The sequence below is a fragment of the Tenrec ecaudatus genome (genome assembly GCF_050624435.1).
Source record: "Tenrec ecaudatus isolate mTenEca1 chromosome 2 unlocalized genomic scaffold, mTenEca1.hap1 SUPER_2_unloc_3, whole genome shotgun sequence".
Classification (NCBI taxonomy): Eukaryota; Metazoa; Chordata; class Mammalia; order Afrosoricida; family Tenrecidae; genus Tenrec; species Tenrec ecaudatus.
In genome coordinates, this window is record NW_027457579.1 from 257,268 (window position 1) to 265,297 (window position 8,030).

Consider the following 8,030-nt stretch of genomic DNA (forward strand, 5'->3'; position numbering starts at 1 on the left):
AACTAGCGGGCACTTGGACTATCTAGGTTAACTAGCGGGCCATTGGACTATGTAGGTTAACTAGCGGGCAGTTTGACGATCTAGGTTAGCAAACGGGCACTTGGACTATGTAGGTTACCTAGCAGGCACTTGGAATGTCTAGGTTACCTAGCGGGCACTTGGACTATCTATGTTAGCTAACGGGCACTTGGATTATCTAAGTTATCTAGCGGGCACTTGGACTTTGTAGGTTCCCTAGCGGGCACTTGGATTATGTAGGTTCCCTTCTTGCTCTTGGACTATGTAGTTTACTAGCGGGCATTTGGACTATGTAAGTTACCTAGCGGGCACTTGGACTATGTAGGTTACCTAGCAGGCACTTGGACTGTCTACCTAGCGGGCACTTGGACTATCTAGGTTAACGAACGGGCACTTGCACTATGTTGGTTAACTAGCGGGCCATTGGACTATGTAGGTTAACTAGCGGGCACTTTGACGATCTAGGTTAGCAAACGGGCACTTGGACTATGTAGGTTGCCTAGCAGGCACTTGGACTGTCTAGGTTACCTAGCGGGCACTTGGACTGTCTAGGTTACCTAGCGGGCACTTGGACTGTCTAGGTTACCTAGCGGGCACTTGGACTATCTAGGTTAACGAACGAGCACTTGGACCATGTAGGTTACCTAGCAGTCACTTGGACTATCTATGTTAGCTAACGGGCACTTGGATTATCTAAGTTATCTAGCTGGCTCTTGGACTATGTAGGTTCCCTAGCGGGCCCTTGGACTATGTAGGTTACCTAGCGGGCACTTGGACTATCTAGGTTAACAAACGGGCACTTGGACTATGGAGGTTAGCTAACAGGAACTTGGACTATCTAGGTTACATAACGGGTATTTGGACTATGTAGGTTACCTAGCGGGCCCTTGGACTATGTAGGTTACCTAGTGGGCACTTGGATTATCTAGGTTAACGAATGGGCACTTGGACTATGTAGGTTAGCTAACAGGAACTTGGACTATCTAGGTTACCTAACGGGTATTTGGACTATGTAGGTTACCTAGCGGGCCCTTGGACTATGTAGGTTACCTAGCGGGCACTTGGATTATCTAGGTTAACGAATGGGCACTTGGACTATGTAGGTTAGCTAACAGGAACTTGGACTATCTAGGTTAACTAGCGGGCACTTGGACGATGCAGGTACCCTAGGGGGCACTTGGACGATGCAGGTACCCTAGCGGGCACTTTGACTATGTAGGTTCCCTAGCGGGCACTTGGACTAAGTGGGTACCCTAGCGGGCATTTGGACTATCTAGGTTACCTAACGGGCATTTGGACTATGTAGGTTCCCTAGTGGGCACTTGGATTATGTAGGTTCCCTTCTTGCACTTGGACTATGTAGTTTACTAGCGGGCATTTGGACTATGTAGGTTACCCAGTGTGCACTTGGACTATCTAGGTTCCCTAGCGGGCACTTGGACTATCTAGGTTCCCTAGCGGGCACTTGGACTATATAGGTTCCCTAAAGGGCACTTGAATTATGTAGGATCCCTAGCAGGCACTCGGACTATGAAGGTTCCCTAGCGGGCAATTGGACTATGTATGTTCCCTAGCAGGCCCTTTGACTATGTAAGTTCTCTAACGGGCACTTGGACTATGTGGGTTCCCTAGAGGGCCTATGGACTATCTAGGTTACCTAACGGGCACTTGGACTATGTACATTACTAGCGGGCATTTGGACTATGTAGGTTACCTAGCGGATACTTGGACTATTTAGGTTCCCTATCAGGGACTTGGACAATGTAGGTTAACTAGCGGGCACTTGGACTGTCTAGTTAACCTAGCGGGCACTTGGACTATCTAGGTTAACTAGCGGGCCCTTGGACTATCTAGGTTAACTAGCGGGCACTTGGACGATGCAGGTACCCTAGCGGGCACTTTGACTATGTAGGTTCCCTAGAGGGCACTTGGACTATGTGGTTACCCTAGCGGGCATTTGGACTATCTAGGTTACCTAAAGGGCATTTGGACTATGTAGGTTCACTAGTGGGCACTTGGATTATGTAGGTTCCCTTCTTGCACTTGGACTATGTAGTTTACTAGCGGGCATTTGGACTATGTAGGTTACCTAGCGGGCACTTGGACTATCTAGGTTCCCTAGCGGGCACTTGGACTATCTAGGTTCCCTAGCAGGAACTTGGACTATATAGGTTCCCAAATGGGCACTTGGACTATGTAGGATCCCTAGCAGGCACTCGGACTATGAAGGTTCCCTAGCGGGCAATTGGACTATGTAGGTTCCCTAGCAGGCCCTTTGACTATGTAAGTTCTCTAACGGGCACTTGGACTATGTGGGTTCCCTAGAGGGCATATGGACTATCTAGGTTACCTAACGGGCACTTGGACTATGTAAGTTACTAGCGGGCATTTGGACTATGTAGGCTACCTAGCAGATACTTGGACTATGTAGGTTACCTAGCGGGCACTTGGACTATCTAGGTTAACGAACGGGCACTTGGACTATGTAGGTTAGCTAACAGGAACTTGGACTATCTAGGTTACCTAACGGGCATTTGGACTATGTAGGTTCCCTAGCAGGCACTTGGATTATGTAGGTTCCATTCTTGCACTTGTACTATGTAGTTTACTAACGGGCATTTGGACTATGTAAGTTACCTAGCGGGCACTTGGACTATGTAGGTTCCCTTTCAGGGACTTGGACAATGTAGGTTAACTAGCGGGCACTTGGACTATCTAGGTTAACTAGTGGGCCATTGGACTATGTAGGTTAACTAGCGGGCACTTTGACGATCTAGGTTAGCAAACGGGCACTTGGACTATGTAGGTTACCTAGCAGGCACTTGGACTGTCTAGGTTACCTAGCGGGCACTTGGACTATCTATGTTAGCTAACGGGCACTTGTATTATCTAAGTTATCTAGCGGGCACTTGGACTATGTAGGTTACCTAGCGGGCCCTTGGACTATGTAGGTTACCTAGCGGGCACTTGGACTATCTAGGTTAACGAACGGGCACTTGGACTATGTAGGATAGCTAACAGGAACTTGCACTATCTAGGTTAAATAGCGGGCACTTGGACATGCAGGTTCCCAAGCGGGCACTTGGACTATGTAGGTTACCTAGCGGGCACTTGGACTATCTAGGTTAACGAACGGGCACTTGGACTATGTAGGTTAGCTAACAGGAACTTGGACTATCTAGGTTACCTAACGGGCATTTGGACTATGTAGGTTCCCTAGCGGGCACTTGGATTATCTAGGTTCCCTTCTTTCACTTGGACTATGTAATTTACTAGCGGGCATTTGGACTATGTAAGTTACCTAGCGGGCTCTTGGACTATGTAGGTTACCTAGCAGGCACTTGGGCTGTCTAGTTTACCTAGCAGGCACTTGGGCTGTCTAGTTTACCTAGCAGGCACTTGGACTATCTAGGTTAACGAACGGGCACTTGGACTATGTAGGTTAACTAGCGGGCCATTCGACTATGTAGGTTAACTAGCGGGCACTTTGACGATCTAGGTTAGCAAACGGGCACTTGGACTATGTAGGTTAACTTGCGGGCACTTGGATTATCTAGGTTAACTAGCGGGTTCTTGGACTATGTAGGTTAACTAGCGGGCACTTGGACTATCTAGGTTAACTAGCTGACCTTGGACTATGTAGGTTAACTAGCGGGCACTTGGACTATCTAGGTTAACTTCCGGGCACTTGCACAATGCAGGTTCCCTAGCGGGCACTTTGACTATGTAGGTTCCCTAGCGGGCACTTGGACTATCTATGTTAGCTAACGGGCACTTGAATTATCTAAGTTATCTAGCGGGTACTTGGACTATGTAGGTTACCTAGCGGGCTCTTGGACTATCTAGGTTAACGAACGGGCACTAGGACGATGCAGGTTCCCTAGCGGGCACTTGGACTATGTAGGTTACCTAGCGGGCACTTGGACTATCTAGGTTAACGAACGGGCACTTGGACTATGTAGGTTAGGAACAGGAACTTGGACTATCTAGGTTACCTAACGGGCATTTGGACTATGTAGGTTCCCTAGCGGGCACTTGGATTATGTAGGTTCCCTTCTTGCACTTGGACTATGTAGTTTACTAGCGGGCATTTGGATTATGTTAGTTACCTTGTGGGCACTTGGACTATCTAGGTTAACTAGCGGGCCCTTGGACTATGTAGGTTAACTAGCGGGCACTTGGATTGTCTAGGTTACCTAGCGGGCACTTGGACTATCTAGGTTAACGAACAGGCACTTGGACTATGTAGGTTAGCTAACAGGAACTTGAACTATCTAGGTTACCTAACGGGCATTTGGACTATGTAGGTTCCCTAGCGGGCACTTGGATTATGTAGGTTCCTTTCTTGCACTTGGACTATGTAGGTTACCTAGCAGGCACTTGGACTGTCTAGTTTACCTAGCGGGCACTTGGACTATCTAGGTTAACTACCGGGCCCTTGGACTATGTAGGTTACCTAGCAGGCACTTGGACTATCTAGGTTAACGAACGGGCACTTGGACTATGTAGGTAACTTAGCGGGCACTTGGACTATCTAGGTTAGCTAACGGGCACTTGGACTATCTAAGTTACCTAGCGGGCACTTGGACTATGTAGGTTACCTAGCGGGCCCTTGGACTATGTAGGTTACCTAGCGGGCACATGGACTATCTAGGTTAACGAATGGGCACTTGGACTATGTTGGTTAGCTAACAGGAACTTGGACTATCTAGGTTAACTAGCGGGCACTTGGACGATGCAGGTACCCTAGCGGGCACTTTGACTATGTAGGTTCCCAAGAGGGCACTTGGACTATGTGGGTACCCTAGCGGGCATTTGGACTATCTAGGTTACCTAAAGGGCATTTGGACTATGTAGGTTCACTAGTGGGCACTTGGATTATGTAGGTTCCCTTCTTGCACTTGGACTATGTAGTTTACTTGCGGACATTTGGACTATGTAGGTTACCTAGCGGGCACTTGGACTATCTAGGTTCCCTAGCGGGCACTTGGACTATCTAGGTTCCCTAGCGGGCACTTGGACTATATAGGTTCCCTAAAGGGCACTTGGACTATGTAGGATCCCTAGCAGGCACTCGGACTATGAAGGTTCCCTAGCGGGCAATTGGACTATGTAGGTTCCCTAGCAGGCCCTTTGACTATGTAAGTTCTCTAATGGGCACTTGGATTATGTGGGTTCCCTAGAGGGCATATGGACAATCTAGGTTACCTAACGGGCACTTGGACTATGTACGTTACTAGCGGGCATTTGGACTATGTAGGCTACCTAGCGGATACTTGGACTATGTAGGTTACCTAGAGGGCACTTGGACTATCTAGGTTAACGAACGGGCACTTGGACTATGTAGGTTAGCTAACAGGAACTTGGACTATCTAGGTTACCTAACTGGCATTTGGACTATGTAGGTTCCCTAGCAGGCACTTGGATTATGTAGGTTCCCTTCTTGCACTTGTACTATGTAGTTTACTAGCGGGCATTTGGACTATGTAAGTTACCTAGCGGGCACTTGGACTATGTAGGTTCCCTTTCAGGGACTTGGACAATGTAGGTTAACTAGCGGGCACTTGGACTATCTAGGTTAACTAGCGGGCCATTGGACTATGTAGGTTAACTAGCGGGCACTTTGACGATCTAGGTTAGCTAACAGGAACTTGGACTATCTAGGTTACCTAACGGGCATTTGGACTATGTAGGTTCCCTAGCGGGCACTTGGATTATGTAGGTTCCTTTCTTGCTCTTGGACTATGTAGTTTACTAGCGGGCATTTGGACTATGTAAGTTACCTAGTGGGCACTTGGACTATGTAGGTTACCTAGCAGGCACTTGGACTGTCTACCTTGCGGGCACTTGGACTATCTAGGTTAACGAACGGGCACTTGGACTATGTAGGTTAACTAGCGGGCCATTGGACTATGTAGGTTAACTAGCGGGCACTTTGACGATCTAGGTTAGCAAACGGGCACTTGGACTATGTAGGTTACCTTGCAGGCACTTGGACTGTCTAGGTTACCTAGCGGGCACTTGGACTGTCTAGGTTACCTAGCGGGCACTTGGACTATGTAGGTTAACGAACGAGCACTTGGACCATGTAGGTTACCTAGCAGTCACTTGGACGATCTATGTTAGCTAATGGGCACTTGGAATATCTAAGTTATCTAGCGGGCACTTGGACTATGTAGGTTACCTAGCGGGCCCTTGGACTATGTAGGTTACCTAGCGGGCACTTGGACTATCCAGGTTAACGAACGGGCACTTGGACGATGCAGGTTCCCTAGCGGGCACTTGGAATATGTAGGTTACCCAGCGGGCACTTGGACTATCTAGGGTAACGAACGGGCACTTGGAGTATGTAGGTTAGCTAACAGGAACTTGGACTATCTAGGTTACCTAACGGGCATTTGGACTATGTAGGTTACCTAGCGGGCCCTTGGACTATGTAGGTTACGTAGCGGGCACTTGGACGATGCAGGTACCCTAGCGGGCACTTGGACGATGCAGGTACCCTAGCGGGCACTTTGACTATGTAGGTTCCCTAGCGGGCACTTGGACTATGTGGGTACCCTAGCGGGCATTTGGACTATCTAGGTTACCTAACGGGCATTTGGACTATGTAGGTTCCCTAGTGGGCACATGGATTATGTAGGTTCCCTTCTTGCACTTGGACTATGTAGTTTACTAGCGGGCATTTGGACTATGTAGGTTACCCAGTGTGCACTTGGACTATCTAGGTTCCCTAGCGGGCACTTGGACTATCTAGGTTCCCTAGCGGGCACTTGGACTATATAGGTTCCCTAAAGGGCACTTGGACTATGTAGGATCCCTAGCAGGCACTCGGACTATGAAGGTTCCCTAGCGGGCAATTGGACTATGTAGGTTCCCTAGCAGGCCCTTTGACTATGTAAGTTCTCTAACGGGCACTTGGACTATGTGGGTTCCCTAGAGGGCATATGGACAATCTAGGTTACCTAACGGGCACTTGGACTATGTACGTTACTAGCGGGCATTTGGACTATGTAGGCTACCTAGCGGATACTTGGACTATGTAGGTTACCTAGCGGGCACTTGGACTATCTAGGTTAACGAACGGGCACTTGGACTATGTAGGTTAGCTAACAGGAACTTGGACTATCTAGGTTACCTAACGGGCATTTGGACTATGTAGGTTCCCTAGCAGGCACTTGGATTATGTAGGTTCCCTTCTTGCACTTGTACTATGTAGTTTACTAGCGGGCATTTGGACTATGTAAGTTACCTAGCGGGCACTTGGACTATGTAGGTTCCCTTTCAGGGACTTGGACAATGTAGGTTAACTAGCGGGCACTTGGACTATCTAGGTTAACTAGCGGGCCATTGGACTATGTAGGTTAACTAGCGGGCACTTTGACGATCTAGGTTAGCTAACAGGAACTTGGACTATCTAGGTTACCTAACGGGCATTTGGACTATGTAGGTTCCCTAGCGGGCACTTGGATTATGTAGGTTCCTTTCTTGCTCTTGGACTATGTAGTTTACTAGCGGGCATTTGGACTATGTAAGTTACCTAGTGGGCACTTGGACTATGTAGGTTACCTAGCAGGCACTTGGACTGTCTACCTAGCGGGCACTTGGACTATCTAGGTTAACGAACGGGCACTTGGACTATGTAGGTTAACTAGCGGGCCATTGGACTATGTAGGTTAACTAGCGGGCACTTTGACGATCTAGGTTAGCAAACGGGCACTTGGACTATGTAGGTTACCTTGCAGGCACTTGGACTGTCTAGGTTACCTAGCGGGCACTTGGACTGTCTAGGTTACCTAGCGGGCACTTGGACTATGTAGGTTAACGAACGAGCACTTGGACCATGTAGGTTACCTAGCAGTCACTTGGACGATCTATGTTAGCTAATGGGCACTTGGATTATCTAAGTTATCTAGCGGGCACTTGGACTATGTAGGTTACCTAGCGGGCCCTTGGACTATGTAGGTTACCTAGCGGGCACTTGGACTATCCAGGTTAACGAACGGGCACTT